The following is a 19441-nucleotide window of genomic DNA, read 5'->3' as shown; positions in this document are numbered from 1 at the left end:
AAAAGATTGTGTCACGTGACAAGTAGGAGACAGGCGCAGATGGGAGCTGCAACAACGGAGTTGTGCTAACAAGGTGGGTCCTACGCAGCCTAGCGAGAAAGTGACCATTGAAAACATTGTAGGTGATTGGATGGCTATTTTGCAGGGAGCATGGGGAAAGCATTTAAGGAGCATATCTTTGGAAATACATCGCTAAAAGAGAATTAATGAAGGAAATATAGAGGGAATCAATGGATTTGAATTCAAAATGGGCTATAAATACAACATCCCGCTCCCCATTTGAACACTTTGCTTCCAGAGAGATTGTCTTGAGATTTTGTGCCTAAGTGTGAGCATAGACGATTGTTGTATGTCTGGACGAGAGTGGCAAGAAGTAGAGAAGGAGTTTTCGCAGAAGGGGCTAGGTTTAAGGCAGATTTTCCTAAGTGGCAGAAGAAATTATTATGGGAGAGCCTTGACAAGATGACTGCAACACCACCAGTCCCTACCACAGTTCCTAGGTCATTGATGCCAAAATCTACTGCCTCCACGGCAGGAGAGAAAAAGCAGAAAAAACTACAACACGCCCTGGTTCGACAATCGCCGCACAAAAACCCAGCTGAGATTAGACAGAAGGTTCGCATGGACAAGAATAAGCTGCCGACAGAAGCCATGGATCTGGATAAAGAAGATCTGACTATGGCTATCAAAGACATCAGCATGGACGATGCGAAGCCAATTACTCGGCTACCACCATATCTACCCCCTAGGAAATCCACTGCCAAAGTGACTAACGACCCGAACTCATTCAAATACAAGGTATTCACACCATTTCTGCCCAAGGAAGTACATGTTGAGGGTGACTTGTTGGGATGAGTACCATTTCTGAAGATTCTATAGTTAGAACTTACTAAATACTTGAAATCGGTCTACTAGGAGGAGGCGAGTGTCACGAGGCTTGAGCCAATGAAGTGGGTAGCCAGAATTGAGAATGAAGGATTGTTCAATATGTTGTATGTCCCACACTTTAACTGCAACATAATTAATACTATATGTGTGCATCAATTGTTGGCGCTGGCTCATGATGGGTGCCTTTGGCTGGGAGGGCCCATTCCAATTAATGATATGCTCATCCACAGAATCACCTTGTTAGCTTATAAGGGCGCGAACGCTGCAAACACTTTTGTGGGGAAGTCACAGGAGAAGAAGCTCACAGATCAGATGAAGAGCAAATTCAGGTTGGTGAAGATGTCATGAGGCTACACCATTAGCTCTATCTCAAATGGAACTGTGCAGTTTGTTGCACATATTTTGGCAAGAAAAATAATGCGGAAGTGTTGCGCCGATGAAGTGTCAACACCAATGGTATCTTTAGCTGCGTAATGCAGCCAAGGGGTCCAATTAAATTGGGAAAAGTACCTCTGCCACGAATTCCTAGAGGATTTCCGTGAAGCCTAGGAGGATGGAAAGGTGTTCCATTACGTGTGGTTACTGCTATTGATCGCGCTAGTAGCATGGATAACATCTAAGGATAACCAGTTCCCAATGTAGGATCCAGACTTGTGTGAGGCTGCGAAATTCACCTCGATGTGGGAGATGAAGGATCATGACCATATCATTGAAACCAAGATGTTCTGGGTCTTGTTTTAGTTAGAGTTACGGATGGTGATCAACCAACGACCACAGTTGTCACCCAACCTACATGCATAGTATAAAAATATAACAAACTTCAAAGAAGATTTTCACAATTTGTCCATGCCTGTGAAGAAGGATGTCGTCGAAACAAGGCACAAGTTGCCATATTCAGAGAGGACAATATTATGGGGTTCATCAACAAATGGTTGAGCGATTGGCTCACCCCATATGGTGAAGCCATAGGAACAAGTAAGGCCGTAGAAGGCGAAACGAGGAAAACAACGACTGCGACAAGGGCTAAGAAAATCAAACAGAAAGAAGCAAAAAAGGCTTCTAAGAAATAAAAAGAAGCACATAAGGCTTCTACAAAAGAAAAGGAAGTGCATAAGGAAAGGATTCTATGAAAGAGAAGGAAGTGCAGAAGGAAAAAGATGTGCAAGTAGCAACATCGCAGGTCACCATTGACCTTGAGGAACCTGAGACAAAGCACACTGATGTAGAGGTCGAAACCGTAGATGAAGAAGAAGAGGGTGCAGACCTCTATCTCGGATCAAAGGACTTAGAGTCTCCCTTCCAGATCAAGAAAAGGAAAAATCATAGCTCGACAGGGCCACACAAGAAGCAAAATTTTGACAAGACCGTGGGTACTGAACCGTTGGCCCTCACGGAGGGGGATCTTGATGAAATCGACGATGTTGTCCGCTCCGCTATAGAAAATATATGGGATCACATCAAGGACCGATACAAGTAGGTACTAGAAAAAGTGCAACATGGCCTAAAATAATTACAGGTCTAGAGAGGACTGATCCAGACAAGTGTGGTGCAAGTGAGCATGGATCAAGCGAGCATGCCAAAATTTGGTTCTACAAAAATCACATCCGAGCTCTGAGTAATGCAACTACTAGGGGGCTCTCTCCATTTTGAGATATCCGATGACCAAGAGCACTCGCAGTACTGGAAAAATTGAAGTATCAACCTTGCAGCTTTTCCTATCCAGACCTTGCACGAGCTACACCAAGGAGTTTCAGATGAGCTCTGCATTCGGGAAAAAATATCTTTGTTGATTATCGACGAGGTAAAAAATAAAAATCAACAGAGTTTTGTAGAGAAAGCTCGGCCTTACAGTCACACGATGAGGTGATGCAGCAAATCAGCAGTTAGAGGCAGCGCTTACCCAAGTGTGCAACGAGCTCCTTGAGCTCCAAATTCCAACAAAAGTGGCCTCAATAGAGAAAATTCACAAGTTAGTTGCTGCAATTAAGGCATCCAAGGAGGAAATTGGAAAGGTACATTTTGATCTGAATTTTCATATTTTAGAGCATCAACTGAAGCTGTAGCCAACCACTCCTCTGACAGTGAGAGAGTAGCGTGAGGTTGCTATTAACGTAGATATGACCAGTCTGGTCGTTGCAGTCAAGGACAACAACCAATTATTTAAGAAGATAATGGAGATGTGGATGTCACGGCAAGAGGATCCACACTTGCAGATGATTGAAGCTAACATCCGCGAAAAGCAACTTCAGTTTGATGAAATCAAGTCGACAATGCATACCTTAGCACCTGTACAAAGGTTCACCATACTTTAAGAAGGGAAATTAATACAAACCTAGATTGATGAGCTACATCATAAGGCCTCTATCATTTCCTCAAGGACGCAACCATGGGATGATGAGGCAAATGAATTGTCATAGACTGTTCAGAGAAAGCTAAAAGCTCTTCAATAAACACAAAGAACCATGGGCCTTGTAGTTGAAGGTCCAACAATAGAGAAATTGGTTGAAGAAGTTCACCAGGATACCACGCAGGTAATAATAGATCTTCAAGCGTTGAATATAGAATTGAACAGCCTGTAAGCAAAGGTTGAGGCAACACCAGCAGAGTGACTTGGGACAAGTCACAACTTTGTGTCAGGGGCCTGTTGGGACGGGGCCCCCGGGGTCAAATTTTGTTAAGTTTTATGAAATATTATGAAGTATTCGCATTTTTAGGATCGGAGCGCTAGTAGCACAGGTAAATATGAGTCAAAGTGGCTTTAGGAAGGTCAAAACCCCTTAGTTTGTGAGAGTCAAGCTATTTTGAGACCTGCCCATGGTTCGTGGACCATGATATTGTAATGAAGAAGAATATAAAAGGAAGTCATAAAAGAGGCATAAGAAAGCTAAGAAATAATAATGCATGAGTTGAGTCTCATCTTATCTATTGTGTACTTGGGTGAAGGGGAAGGCTCCTGGAGCTGTGTGCTTGGAGACCTTGGTAAGTCCGTAGCTGAGTGCGTGGGCCCTTGCAGCTACATGCGCAGGGTTGGGAAGAGGTGTAATTGAAGATATGAAGCATAATAAAGACCTATTTTGAAGAACTATCTGTGCATTTATGTATTACTGTTTGATTTCTAAACTTACTGTATTTATGATCCGTTGAATGCAATTAATCATAAACATAATGAATAGATTTTCAAAGATGTAGATTTGTTTATTTATATGACGTTATGCATGTTTAGTGCAATTGGCGAAGGACATAAGTCTGTTTACTTCCATTTGTTGTAAGTTTTGGGTTTCAATGATTAGGGTTCGTGAAGGTCAAGATAAAGCCCTAAGTTTTATAGAAACACATCACATAGCTCTTTGGATGCATAAACCTAGTTCTAGCATCCCCCAATACTACCTGGGGTGAGACTGCAGCCTGCGCTACGCAGGTTGTTTCCGAAAGGGATGGTAGTGTAGGGTTTTGTTGGTTAGCGCAACTAACTCTGAACCTGGGTCTAGTCCCCCTCAAGCCAACACAGACTAGTGCCTCTTTCTTTTATTAATATTAAATGTTTCCCTTGGCTTCTTCACTAGAATCATACTTTGTAACCCTCTGACTTTGTTTCTAAGGAACTTGTTGTTAGCCTTGAGTTTCTTGTTCTTCATATGCTAGTGGCACAAATGCAAGAGTGTGTTATCATTTTGAGTCCTTGGGATTTTGTTATGAACCTTTACTACCTCATGCTCTTGTTTCAAATCTTTTTTTAATACTTATAACTCATATATGTCTTGTTTTAAAGCATCTTCAATTTTGTACTCTTTTTGAGGAATATCATGAGGGAGAGAATTTTCTTCATTGAAAGCATCTTCATCTTGATTTTTGGAAGGAGAGTTTACTTTTTTTGTGCCCTTTCTCTAGGTATTCTACATAATCATAGATTTTTTGTTGAACTAGGTCTATCTCTGGTGTCTTCCTTGTCGGACTTGGAGTCTGATGATGAGGTGATTCTCTGGCCTCTTCACTAATTGCATGGTCTCCTTATTCGAGGTTTACTACTTCTGGTAACTATATGCTTAAATGTTTAGAAATTCATCTACTTCTCCTCAATTTTACCTCTGATCCTTCTGTGTTTTAGACACTTTTGCTTTTGCTTGTTTTCATTTGTTTTCTATCTTCTGGTTTCACTTATTTCTCTTCAGGTGGCTTGAAACTTGTGTTGGATTTCTTTCTTCTAGCATTTTTTTTCATTTTTTTGTTTAATATTTTCCAAGAAATGACAAAGAGGAGTGTCATCTTTTGGTAGCTTTGGTGGGATTTCCATTTGTTCTACCTCATCAATAGGCAAACCCTCTTCTTCACCAACATTTTTATGGTTAGGGTTTGATGTTATTCTGCATCGAATCCTTCTAATATTTGTACCCATTTCTTCCTCCTATACTTCTATAAAGTGATTGCAGACCAAAAATCTTTACCAATTGTCTCCTTTGGCTCTCAAATGTGCTTCAATGAGGATTTTAATTAATAAATGATGATAGAGTGCACTATCAAGGGTTTTGACTCTCGTTGTACAGTAGAATCCATTTTTTTAAGACTACAGAGGAAGAATAATGGTAAGTTAAATTCATTTCCATCAATAAAATGTAGTAAGAGTCAAACATGGTAGAAGAGCATGGTGTCATATCTCCCTTCACACATTAAATTTTTTTGAATGACCAACAAAAAATTCCTCCATTTAGTTTTCAATGTAGTCAATGGTATCCCATTTTTAGAATATAAGTATCCATATCTGGGTCTCTAAAGAAGATTGTCCACTCTTTCTCCTTGATTTTATTAATTTTGAACCAACTCTCTCCATTCCTAGGAAATTCTGTAGATTTTTCCACTATGGACTCTGTAAGTGTGAGTTTGATATTACCAATTTCTATCTCTACTCAATCAAAATCTCGTGCAAAGGATTTTTTGACCTCTGTCTTGTTCCCATCGAATTTCTCAAAAAAATTGAGCTAGCCCACCTACTACAACTGATCCTTGACCCGGGGATATGCTTGAAGGAAATTTACTCTGTTGGGTTGTAATATAACAATGATGCCCATGGTGAAAAGTTGCATGGTCTGAGCTCTGCGACGCGGCAGCCCTGCCCGCCTGAACCCCGTGTCCTCGCCCTTGCCCCCAGGCTCTGCCTGGCCGGGCCTTCCCTGCTCTTCCTGCCCCCTTTCGACTAGCGCAGACCCCGCATTCGGGGTTCCCACCTCTGGACGGTTTGCCCCTCTGCTGTGTGCAACGGGCCTGCAATGGCAGGATCCGCCTCCCCCCCCCCCCGGTCTCTGAAAGCCCAGAAGAAACCTTCGCCGCCCTCCTGACAAATCCTTCAGAAGCCAGAACCCGGCCCTCCCTATCAAAGTTCATAAAGAAGCTGGATGAGATCCCTGAAGTCAATCTACCCCCATCTCTTCCCAGGAAATCGGAAATAGCACTTTCAGAAAGAGGTCTGGTAGGGCAGTTCACAGGCCTCTGGCCTTCTCCAAGAACTGTCCAAAAATGGGTGGAGCGTAACTGGAGCACAATGATTCAAGGGAAGATTGCCATCAGATTCTGCGGGCATGGATACTACACCTTCTTATTCGAGACCAAAGAAGACAAGCATCTCATCTTTCGCAACGGGCCTTATTTCATGGACACAAGAGGTCTATACCTGAACCGTTAGACCCCGGACTTCGATCCGGAAATGGATATACCCAACGCAGTCCCAGTTTGGGTGCGCCTCCCTCATTTGCCTTTGCATTGCTGGGGGGATGAATCGGTCAAGGCGATCGGCAATGCAGTCGGAAAATACATAGACAGATCGGAACCAAGGGAGAATATGCATGCATGCGCTAGGATCTACGTTGAAGTTGATCTTGGGAAAGGACTGCCGGAAGCCATAAAGCTAAAAGTGGATCAATGGATGCACATTCAACAGCTGGACTACGAACAGCTGCCCTTCAAATGCAAGGTATGTCATGAATACGGCCACTTTGCTAATAGATGCAATAAACTAAAATAAAATGAGGTTGCACAAAATGAGGAACACGCTGAAGGCTCATGGGAACAAGTAAAAAGAAAAAAGTCCTCTTCGAACCCGGGCATCAGTACCACAGCCCCTCCAGTATCAAAACAACCCCCCCCCTCCTCCTCCTCCCTCTTCAACCTTCCCATCTTCTTCGAACCCTTTCGAATCCCCAACAGAAGAAGTTCCGGCCTCCCCTCCCCATTCCCCTCGTCCTGCCTCTCCTTGCTCTAACCCTCCACCCTCCCCCCCTCCCACCATTGAAAGAATCCTCACAAGGAACAAAGCTAAAGAAACAAATCAGCCATCTGACCCTCCGAGAAAAGTCGGCCGCAAGACGAATAAAGAGCTAAGAGATGAAACAGCAGCAAAGGAAATGGCAACCGGCACCCAACAGCCAATGGACTCCTTCCTAGGCAAGTCCAAAGGAAGCGGTGAGAAGGCCAAGGAGAAATCAGGACCCCACCCCAACACTGGTAAATAATGAATTTGGTCTCTTGGAACTGTAGGGGGCTCGGCTCACTCGTAAAGCTGAAAGCAATCAAGGATCTCATAAACCAGGAAAAGCCAGATATCCTCCTAATCCAGGAGACCAAAACCACCGAGCAGGACTTCCTTCTTCAAACTCAAAGATTCAGAAACTACCTAGGTATATCAAAAGGCTCATCCGGAGCATCAGGAGGTATAGGAACACTATGGAATACAAATAAGTGGGAAATTACTAGCTCCCAGCTTTGCAACTGGTGGATCCGAACAGATCTAAAGAATAAAAGCACCCGGGAGACTCATCACATCTACAACATTTATGCTCCTAACCACTACAGAGATAAAGCAAGCTGTTGGAACACTTTAGAAACGGACCTCAGCACCATTCACAGCAGCTGGGTAATCCTTGGAGGAGACCTGAATCTAATAAGGCAGGTAGATGAAAAACATGGGGGAAATTACCATGCCGACCCGTCCAGAGATAAGATAGAATCCATTATCCAACACTTCAAGCTGATTGATCCCCCTTTGTCAAATGGAAAATACACATGGACCAACAGAAGGGCAGGAATACACAACATAAAAGAGAGGCTAGACAGGTTCCTAGTCCAGGAAGGAGTAGCAGAAAATTACCAAGTAATCAGGAGCCACATAATCCATGGCACAGCCTCGGATCACAAGGCCGTGGTCCTCTCCATGGACAAAGGAGCAAATCTGGGCCCTCTCCCTTTTAAATATAACAGAGCCTGGGATTCCCATGAGGATTTTCGCACCCTTGTAAGGGAACAGTGGACGATTGAAGTCCTTGGCTCACCCCATTTCGTGTGGGAATCAAAGCTAAAGCACCTTAGGACAGCTATAAAGCAATGGGCAAGGGAAAAGGAAATTTCTGAAAAGAAAAAGAAAACAGAGCTGCTATTAGAAATGGAGAGATGGCATAAAGAAAAAGAACAAGTGCAATACACAGCAGAGGACCTAGACAAGGAAAAAAATCTGTACAAAGAGCTATATCGGCAGAACCGCATGGAGGAAGAGGAGCAAAGAATAAAATCTCGCTGTCTTTGGTTAAGAGCTGGGGACAAAAACACCTCTTTCTTCCACAACAATGTCAAGATCAGAAGAGCAATCAATCAGATAGACAAAATTGAAGTCGACGGGAGAGAATTGAAGGATCAAGAAGACATAAAAAACGCAGCACATGAGCACTTTAAAGCACTCCTTTCGGCGGATCCCCAGCACCATGGCAGCGATGATTTTCTAAGTATAATCAAAAGTAAGATAACTGAGGCACACAACAACAAGCTGGAGCAAGAACCTACAGCAGAAGAAATCAAAGAGGCTACCTTCGGTATGCAGCAAGATAAGGCCCCAGGGCCGGACGGATTCACAGTTGCATTCTATAAACAGCATTGGGAAACTATAAAGAAGGACTTTGTAAGAATGGTTAAAAATGCTTTTAGAAAACACAAACTGGGGGACAATACGAAGTCTTCACATATAGCTTTGATCCCCAAGGAAGCCAACCCCAAATCCTTTGATAGATTCCGGCCCATCTCGCTTTGTAATGTCTCATATAAAATCATAACAAAAATAATTGCAAATAGGATAAAGAACCTCCTTCCTCTCATAATTTCAGAGAATCAGGGAGGCTTTGTCCCAAAGAGGCAGATCATAGATAATGTTATTTTAATCCAGGAAGCAATACATAGTAGCCACAACAGAGGAGAGCGTGGAATGATCATCAAACTGGACATGGCCAACGCATTTGATCGAGTAGATCACTCCTTCCTATGTGCGGTCTTAAAAAATTTCGGCTTCTCTCCCAATTTTATTAATATGATCAGAGCTTGTATCTTCGACTCCTGGACCGCCCCACTGATTAATGGTAGACCCAGCAACTTTTTCAGAAGTTCCAGAGGGTTGAGGCAGGGCTGCCCCCTCTCCCCTTTCCTTTTCATTATCATGGTGGAATCCCTCAGCATCCATCTAGAAAATCTTCGCAGCAAAAGAGAAATCACAGGCATCCGCATTGAAAGAGGAATAAAGGAAATAAACCATTCACTGTTCGCGGATGACACATTATTAATTGGGGGAGCCTCCAGTTTAATGGCAAGGAGGTTCAAAAAAGTTCTGGACGCCTTCCTCCAAGCCTCAGGAGGCAAACTGAATAACAGAAAATGCAAGCTTTACACTTGGAATGTGCCTCATCAGATTCAGCAAAGAATATCCCAAATCCTGGATATCCCTCTTCAAAAAAATTGGAGCTCTTTCCCTTATCTGGGCCTGCCTCTGGCAAAGGAACACATTAAAGCAGAGGTCTGGACAAACCACATTGAAAAAATGAGAGGCCATCTCCAAAACTGGGGCGTCTCTTGGCTTAACCTAGCAGGCAGAACCATTCTTATAAAGGCTGTCCTCTCCGGACTCCCAATTTATCAATATGCAATCATTATGGCTCCTGCTAGTATCCACAAACACATGGAGCTCATAATGAGAAGCTTTCTCTGGCAAGGAGGTAAACAGGACACAAAAAAATTCAGTCTGGTTAGCTGGGACCAAGTAACTCATCCTTATGAAAAAGGAGGTCTATCAATAAAAATTCCAAGCCTCTCCAACCAGGCACTGGGGCTCAAACTGATCTGGAGGATTCTCACAGGAGCTGGATCGTGGTGGGTGGAGACAATCAAAAGAAAATACCTTAGAGGCCTAAACTCCAATATCCTCAACGACCCAATAGCAGACAGGCCTTGCACTCCGATGTGGCGTCTAGTCAAGAAAGTTCTGCCACACTTCAAAGAAAATGTCTCCAAGCTCCCAGGCAATGGACAAAGCATCAACATATGGACTGACAGAATAATGAATTCCAATCCAAGAACCCTTCTTCAAGAGTTCAGACCTTTGCAAGACTGGATGGAGGAAAGGAGAATAATCACCCTGCATGACATATCCTTATGGAATCAAAATAGATGGCAGGCTTGGAAAGACCTGAATCTACCTCCGGATCTAAAAGCTCTGTGGCACAATCTGAAGCTCTCATTATCTGGACTAGCTCCAACAAAAAGGGACGACGAGGACAGATATATCTGGGACACAGGGGGAGGATCCTTCACGGTTAAAGAAGGGTACAAATCTCTCCAAAATTCAACCCCCAAAGCAAACTGGGACCTTTACTCAGCTGCCTGGAAGTCAGAAAGCCTCCCAAAGGTAAAGCACTTCAACTGGACTCTTTTAAAAGGGAAAATCCTTACAGCGGAGAACCTTAGAAAGAAAGGAATACAAGGACCTTCGATCTGCTGCTTCTGTTGGGCAGAGGAGGAGTCAATTCAGCACTCTTTCCTTCTTTGCCCGTTTGCTCAAAGGTGTTGGAAAAGGATAACAAGCCCCTTGGACATCAGAGGATTCCCTGATCAGATGCACAATCTCCAGAAGAACTGGAAAAGAGTTTTTCCACACCCTAAGAAGGGCAAGAATAATATCATCAGAATTTGGAAGTGTATCCCTGCTACTCTATGCTGGAACCTCTGGCTAGCTAGGAACAACTACGTTTTCAAAAACAAAAGGCCTAACATGGACAGTGTAAGAGTCAAAACTATAGCAAACATCTCGGAAGCGGTCAGTGCAAACTTCATAGCCTTCCCAGACCAGAAGAGTTGGGCCCAAGAGGAAAGGGACTGGTACAGTAACTTCAATGTAAGCCACTCTCAGAATCCTCCTCCACAGAATAAAGCCAACCAGAAGCAGCCCAAATGGAAGCTCAGGGGAACTAAAGAAGAAATAAGACAATGGATCAGCAAACAAGACCGCCCCCTCCTGTTCTTTGACGGCGCATCAAAGAACAACCCAGGAGCAGCGGGAGCAGGAGGCATAATAAAAGACCATGAAGGAAACCACATCTGCAGTTATGAATGGGGACTGGGAAGGACATCGAACAACGCAGCAGAAGCTTACAGTCTCCTCCTTGGCACCACAATTTTATCCAAATTGGGACTAAAGAACCCAATTATAATTGGGGACTCGGCTATCATAATTTCAGCCATGATCAACGATAAAGACTTCAACAAAGAAGGTCTTAATAACATAAGGAAGAGAATCACAGAGAACACAAGAAGTTTGGGGGAAGTCACCTTCAGGCATGTGCTGAGGGAACACAACGCAGAAGCTGACTCCCTTGCCAGCAAGGCGGTGAACCGACAGCAGGGACAGGTTAGTGAAAATGAAAAAATCTATGAAAAAGAGATCCCCTAATCAGTCAAGCTGTCATCTAGCTCATCAGAAAAGCCCCCCTAAACCTTGCCAAATCAGTATTCATCCCATCAGCCTGTCATCGAATGATCATCCCTTACCTTACACTCCTCCGTCTTCCCTCTCTCTTCTTGATCCCAGCCCCTCCCGTGTTATCCCCTCTGGTTTGGTAGGCAAATGTCTCTTCAAGCCTCCCGGACAGTGCACCTCGAATCCGCAGCAAGTTATGCATACAGTGCTCACAGGTTTCAATATCCCGCTCTATCGTCTAGTATGGCTCTCTCCTTCCCTTTATATATCTGCTCCCCTGCGCGATTTCCTCAATCAAGCTTTGCAGCCCCAGTTACAGCAAAAAAGAGTATGGAGCATTGAGGTTAGAATAGTTGTTCAAGGGAGTGATACTGTCCAGAGCGCGCCCAGAACTTTGAGTTCCCCTTTCCTTCTCAGCACAAAGCGTGTTACCAATCAGAGATTCGGTGTTCAAGCCATTCAAGCCGTCCTCAGGTATAAATCAAACTATTTCTCAGATTTTTGTTTGCTAATCCGCTCCTTTCAAGCCATGGCAGAGAACAGGCAGCAGCCAGCAGCACAGGAGGGCGCAGCGCGTCAAGGGAATCCCCTGGACAGGGTGATAGGGAATGATACCTGCACACTTTGTAAAGAGCACGTTTTCATGATTGCTCGTTTTGTTAAACTCTACAAAGAGCTGAGGGACGATTTTGAATTAGACAGCCGCTCAAAAAGAAAGAAGCTGATAAAACAGAGAAAGGAAATCGAGGGACTTAAGGCACCAAAAGGATGAACAGAGGGATGTTCAGATGGAAGACACAGTAAACCAATTCTGGTGTTAGTCAAATGAACAGCAAAGTAAAGCTAATAGACGGTTTGTTTGTAAGGCAGTATAGTAGGCATCTTTTCCAGCAATTTCTTTTCAACTTAATCTCACAGAAGTCACGGGCTGCGTCCCGGTTTTGGACTTCATTTGTGCCCGCTCTTCTTGAATCCTATGTAATAGCTCTGGCTTTCTACAGTTTTTTAATATATGAGTAAACGATCTTGTGAAAAAAAAAAACAATGATGCCCATGGTGGGGGGGAAGTTTCAGTCCTAGACTGAATCTCTTTCACAAAGGTGGCAGAGGAAAATAGGAAGAATGGTTGACAAGGATGGATGGTTAAGGATGTTGAATGGAGGTCAAGCGAAGATGAAATAAGGTGCTCACGGGGTGCTCAATTCATAATAGGGTTGGTTTTTCATTCACATGATTGCAACGACTCTAAGATCTGATTTTTTAGGATCGTAAAAATTCAGGTGATATTGAAAAGATCTGATGTGACAAGTTGGAGTAATATGATAACATAGGGTTATAACAATTATGATTTAGAGGTGTAATGGTAGGCAGTGCTATGAGGTCTTTAATTGCTCAAATTTATATGTATCATAATCATCCAAAGAATTTAAAAATATATTGTTCCTTAAATGAAAAGTAATATAACATCTTACATACCTAAGCATATTTACAATTTCCTTTGTTGAAGGTTTTGGAAGCTTCTTTCAATATAGACTGGTCTAGCTATAGTAATTGAAATCAACTGCATAATTTAAAATTGGTTGCAAAATGTCACTGATTCAATAACTATTCATTTTTTTCAAAATTTTGCTGCTGGATGGAATGGAATATTTATTGCTACTACTTATTGATGGAAATTTAAGAAGGTTGGTCCTTAGAAGTGTTGCTTAATACCTATAAAGTTATTAAAAAAAGAGGAGTAACAAGGAAAAGAGAGAGATCGGGAGTTGCGAAAATCTAAACTTCCAAGAATCCTTGGTTTTCAATTAAGATTTTCTATATAAACATGCCAAAAATGTTGGTTTTCATGCTTATATTTTTCTTTTAATAACAAAATTACAATTGATTTGGAGGATAAGGAGAAAGAGATCCTTTCTCAACCAACTTGAAATCAGAACTATCTTGCAGAGATTTGACAAATTCTTCTCTTGTTAATGGTTTATGATATAATCTTAATATATGACCATTAACAAGGAAGATACTTTTTTCATCATCAATGGTTTTGATTTTGATTTCTCCATTATCAAATACAATATCTATCTCATAAGGGCTAAGCTAGCGAGTTTGAAATTTTCCTTGAAAATCTTTGAATTTAGAGTAAAAAAGAAGAGCCCAATCACTTGGCTTGAACCTTTTATCTTTGATGAAATTGTCATTCCATATTTATCTTTGATGTTGAACTATGATGTTTCTTTGGATAATATCTTGTCGAATCTCATCTTGCTCATTCGTTTGTGTTAAACTTTGTTTTTGAGCTTCAGATAGATAAAAGCCCAATTTTGTTGTTGTTCTGAAGGTCTCCACTTAGAACTCAATTGGCAGCAAAACTTTCTTTCCATAGACAAGCTCATCAGGATTATGTCTAGTTTTATTTCTACATATGGTATGATATGCCCATAGTGCCTCTCGAATCTCTTTTGACCAATCTCTTCTATGTAAATGCACAATTTTGGTTAGAATTGCTTCAAGTACCTTATTGGTGGATTCCACTTGCCCATTGGCTTATGGATGATATGGAGTAGACTTCCGATGTTTGATTTTGTATCTCTCCATTATTTTATGCTCCAACTTGGATGTGAATTGAGTGCCTTGATCTGTCATAATTTTTCTTAGGACACCAAAACGAGTAAAAATATCCTAAAAAATAAATGTAACTACAACATTTTTAGTTGCAAATGGAAGTGGTTTAGCTTCTACCCATTTTGTAACATAATATGTAAAAACAAGTATCTGCCTTTTCTGTCTAGATGGAAGATTAATTGGACCAACAAAATATAGAGCCCATTTTTCAAAAGGCTCTACAAGTATCTATGGTTGAAGAGGCATCTCATCTGATGAAATGGGATTTTCCATTCTTTGGCAACTAGCACATCTCTTTTTGGAATCCTTGAAGAGAGAGAAGGGCAATAATATCCCAAAAGAAGGACTTTTTAAGTAGTTCTCTTATAAACAAAGTGTCCTCCACATGGTTCATAATGACAAGCTTTCAATGTTTATGGTACTTGATCTTCTCGAGTTCATATTCAGATGATTAAGTTAGGTCCAGTTCTATATAGTTCCGCATATATCCAAGAATAAAGTGCATTGATTTGGATAACTTACTGCTTCTCTTTAGCTGATAATTGTGGGGGTAACTTTCTTGTAGCCAAATATTTAGCAATGTCTACAAACCAAGGAGTTTTAATAGATACTGCAAAAGGATATTCATCAGGAAATGATCTTTTACAGGAATATTATTATTATCAGTCTACATCCTAGAAAGAAAATCATCAAGTGCGTTTTCTTTTCTTGGTCTGTCAAGAATATTAATATTGAATTCTTGCATAAACAACAACCATCTTATGAAACTGCCAATAGTAATTGGTTTGTTCATTAAATATCTAATAGTAGAATGATTTGTATGAAATAAAGTTTCATAACCAGTGATATAGTGTCGAAGCTTATCAATGGCATGCACAACAACTAGAAACTCCTTTTCTGTTACAATATAATTTAACTCTGTAGGAGTCAAATTTTTGCTTGTGTAATAAACATCATAAGGAGTTAGATCTTTCTTTCCCAATGCAACTCCTAAGTTGTATCTGAAGCATAAGTTGAAATGTGAAAAGGAAGAGACCAATTAGGCCCCCTTAAAATTGGTGCTTTAGTGATTTTTTGCTTCAATTACTCAAATACTTTATGGCAGTTAGAATTCCAAACAAAATCACAATCTTTTGTATTAATAATTTTGAAAAGTGGAGAGGGTATTTTTGTGAAATTTTCTGTGAACCTTCTATCATCACTAGTGTAACCAAGAAAAATTCTAATATCTCTTTCAAAAGTAGGAATTAATATCCTACCATAGAGGACCTATCACCAAATGCTTAGACAAAGTTGGAAAAATACATGCTTATGTAGAAAGACTATGGAAATACAAGATAGGGGTAGCATGACCTTTGGTACATTGGGTTGAAAGGAAAAATTCTAGGCAAAGAAAAATGTTACTCTAGGGAGAAGGTAGAGGAAAAATTTTCTCACCTCATTTACTAAAAATTTTGGGGACCAAAATCCTTCTTAGTACTTTTTGGGTGGAAAAGTTGGAAGAATTGGCATGTAAGGCCAATTTTAGTGAGAATTCCTAGTGTTACACAGTAATTTGTAACTGCCTTCATCCCAGTCTTCCTATTGTGTCATGTGCCCAAGTCAAACATGCTCATGTTAGACAAATACTCTCTGATGTTGCCAAATGACCCACTTTTCCAAAGGTTTCTTCCTCATCACGTCTGTTGGCTAAATAAATGCACTGAAGGGCGCTCCAAAACAGCCCGGAAGCACTGCCATCGTGGAAGTACACCTGATTCCCGCGATGGTCCGATTTTATGTGCCAGCACGAGGTCGTTTGTAATCTTCAGCGCTGCCCTGACTAGCTACATTATCCAATATCAATGTCAGTGCAGAAGGCCAGTTATGTGCCCGTGATGATCCATATTGGGTGAATTTGTTCCAACAGTCGGCCTTCCATATGACTCCAAACCTGGTTGTTGGCCTAGTTTATGTCGCCCTCCTTTCTCTGGTGTGGTTGTTCCGTCATTTTTGCTACCTTCCTTGGAGATAAGCTCACTCTTCCACCTTTCATGGAGACTCCTTCTCCTATTTAAATTCTCACCATTGCTATGTGCTACTAGTTTTGGGGTTCTTAGTCTTTGGAATGGTTGCTGATAGTGCTGTTAGTGTTTGTGAGTTTGCTAGATAGCTGGTGTGAGTGTGACAAGTGTGGGATTGTTGATAGCTTGAGGAAGGTTATGAAGTGCCCTTAATCTTGTGTAAAAATTGTGAGTGAGAGAGACTTGTATGTTGGGAGATCCATCTTCAAAGAGTGAAAGCTTGAGGAAAATGCTGGTTGGATCCTTCTCAGAAGGCTTGTGACGTCAAGAATTTGGTTGTAAGCTTACTCTTATTTCATTATTAATACAATCAATGATGTTTTCCTATGTCTTGTATGTGATGTACTTGATAGCTCATGACTTCTTGACTTTGTGAGTAAATAGATCATTGTTGTTCCAGTTACGTGCTTTGTTGTATTTCCTTTGCATTGTTTCAGGTTGATTACTCATTAGGAGAAGGAAGCGAAAGCTGGAGCAGCGCAACGGAACTCCATCAACCACCGGTTGAGGTAGGACTCCAACTATGACTGTTTAAGGAAAGCTATTGTTGATCTGTCCTTGTTTGTGACTAGACCCACTCTAGGGCTAGAGGGGTTGCCTCTATCCGCAAAGGGAACACTTTCCTGCATCACAAATTGGTGACTCCGCTGGGGAGGAGATGTGGCCTTTGTTATTTTCTTGTTTACTCTTGTCTTGATTTTTGTTTTGGTCTCTTTGAAGTATTAGGGATTAGTTACCAATCTTTTGAGTTTCCTGGCCTCATCTGGGAAATGCCCTTATTTGATTAAAGATTGATTGTCTTTGATTTGGGAGTTTTTGGTTCGCCTGTTACTGTTTTGATCATCATCGTGGTTTTAATTTTAATAGTCGTGCTATCATCACATCACCCCTTTTTTAGTATCCTGTTCATCCCATAATTACGCTTAATAGTCCCGACGGTTCAGTAAATCGGACCATCGCGGAAAAGTCGTGTACTTCCACGCTGACATTGCTTTATTGCTGCAATGCTCTTTATCAGTGCTTGTTGCTTGTGTATCACCCACGCTGATTGCTGTAGAATTGATTTTCTCAATCCTGCCTCCTGAATCCATCAGTCTTGCTAGTCCTTTGTTGTTCTCACTTGTTTGATAACTTGTTTTTCACTGTTTATAGATTGAGCCACTCTCTTGTGAGCTTTGCAGAATGAATCTTGTTTTTCTTGCTTTCTGACCTGGTTTCATTGTTTCAAGTCTTTTGGATCAGTTTCGCTTGGTTTCTCGATTGCTCAAGGATTCGTTCGTAGCTTGTTGGTTTGATTGAGCCTTCCCCTTTGCTTACTTTTGGTTGATTGTTTAGTGATTGTTATTGGACCATTCTTGGCATTGATTCAAATTCTCTTCACTACTCGGACATAGATTACAATTGTTTGGATCAACCGTTTTTCCACATTTGTTTATTGCTTATTTGTTTCCTTTAGAATAAGAGACATCAAAATAAAAAAGAATTGCATTCATTTAGTCTACGAAATTGAAAGTGAATTTTCATTTAAAGTTGCATATTGAAAAGCGAATGATTAAATCTCTCATTAGTAGTATCTGTGCACTTTAGGAATTGATGTCTGTTTGCATTGAGTGACTGTTTTATTGCCTTGGTTTTCTTGGTTTGGGAATGATCTCTCTACCCTCCCATAGGTAGGTGTTCATCGAAAAAAAGGATATTTCATTCATTCTAGCTGCATCCTAGGATTTGTTATATACATATGGTAAGGCCTGAAAACTGAAACAAAATCCAAGATCAACTTTAAAATGAACTGAATAAATCTAACAGTGCATTGGAACATAACTCACACATTTAGAGGTGTTAGAAAATTATATATTACGGAGCAATGGAACACATAAAATATTGCAGAAATATAAACACAGAAATCGCACAAAACAAGAGAGACACAGATATACGTGGTTCACCTAGTTTGGGCTACGTCCACCCCGAACAGCCAGTCCTTCCTTTCTATTATCTAGCAAAATGAAGAGACACAACCTACAGCAAATCCGCTATAATATCCTCTGTTTTCTCTCACAGTCTCACCTCTCTGTTTCTCGCTCACAAAATACACATCTATTTCACAGCCTCAAATACAATACCCTCATACAAAGAGAGGGGTTGCCTTCTAGGGCAGAAAACCCTAAACTAAACATAAGTTCTACCGTCAGATCATCTGCCTAATGAATGGCCCAAATTGACTAGAAATTACTATACTTTTACCAGGCAATTTTACATTTGTTTTTAGCTTCGGGGGCGCTACCACCGAGCCCCCGCCAGGGGACCGCTGGCCCCAAGACCCCCCAGCTGGGGGGGATCGGCCCCCCGGACCCCCGCAGGGGGGACAAGTCCCCCCTGCACCCCCCCGCGTGGAGGGGTGTACAAACTTCCTATGGTATACATCCGACTGAAACAAAGACCTCTGAACAATCATGCTCCACACACAACAATCTCCCACTTGGAGAATGATTGTAGAAACTCCACCGCTGCTTCATTTGCTAGACAATGACTCCTCTTTGGACCTGGTTATTTCTCATCTTCATCGTCATCCTTGAAGACCAATTGAAACTGAGCATATTCTCAGTTTCTCCCTGGTTACAACTTTTTTTAGCATATCTGCAGGATTCTGGCTAGTGTGTATCTTTTCCAGCTTCAACTCTCCATCTTCCGACACTGATCATATGAAATGGTACTTGAGCTGTATGTGTTTAGTCCTGGAATGAAATGTTGAGTTCTTTGCAAGATGAATGGCACTTTGGCTATCACTGTATAACGTGCCCATATCATGCTCCTTACCCAATTCACCCATAAACCTTTGTAACCAAATCATTTCTTTACTAGCCTCTGTAGCAACAACATACTCTGCTTCTGTTGTTGAAACCCAACTGACAGTTGTTCCTCCAACAGTAAATACATATCCTGTACTGCTCCTCCTGTTACCTCTGTCACCTGCCATATATGCATCAACATATCCTTGTAGGGAGATGTTTGAACCACCAAAGCATAATGCTTGATTTGTGGTACCTTTCAAATATCTGAGAATCCATTTCACTACCATCCAATGTTCCTTTCCTGGATT

This window comes from Pinus tabuliformis, chromosome X, assembly GCF_031772625.1.
Source record: "Pinus tabuliformis cultivar Carrire ecotype Pingquan chromosome X, CPIR1, whole genome shotgun sequence".
NCBI lineage: Eukaryota > Viridiplantae > Streptophyta > Pinopsida > Pinales > Pinaceae > Pinus > Pinus tabuliformis.
The sequence above is the reverse complement of the archived record's forward strand: the minus strand, read 5'-3'. Positions refer to the sequence as shown.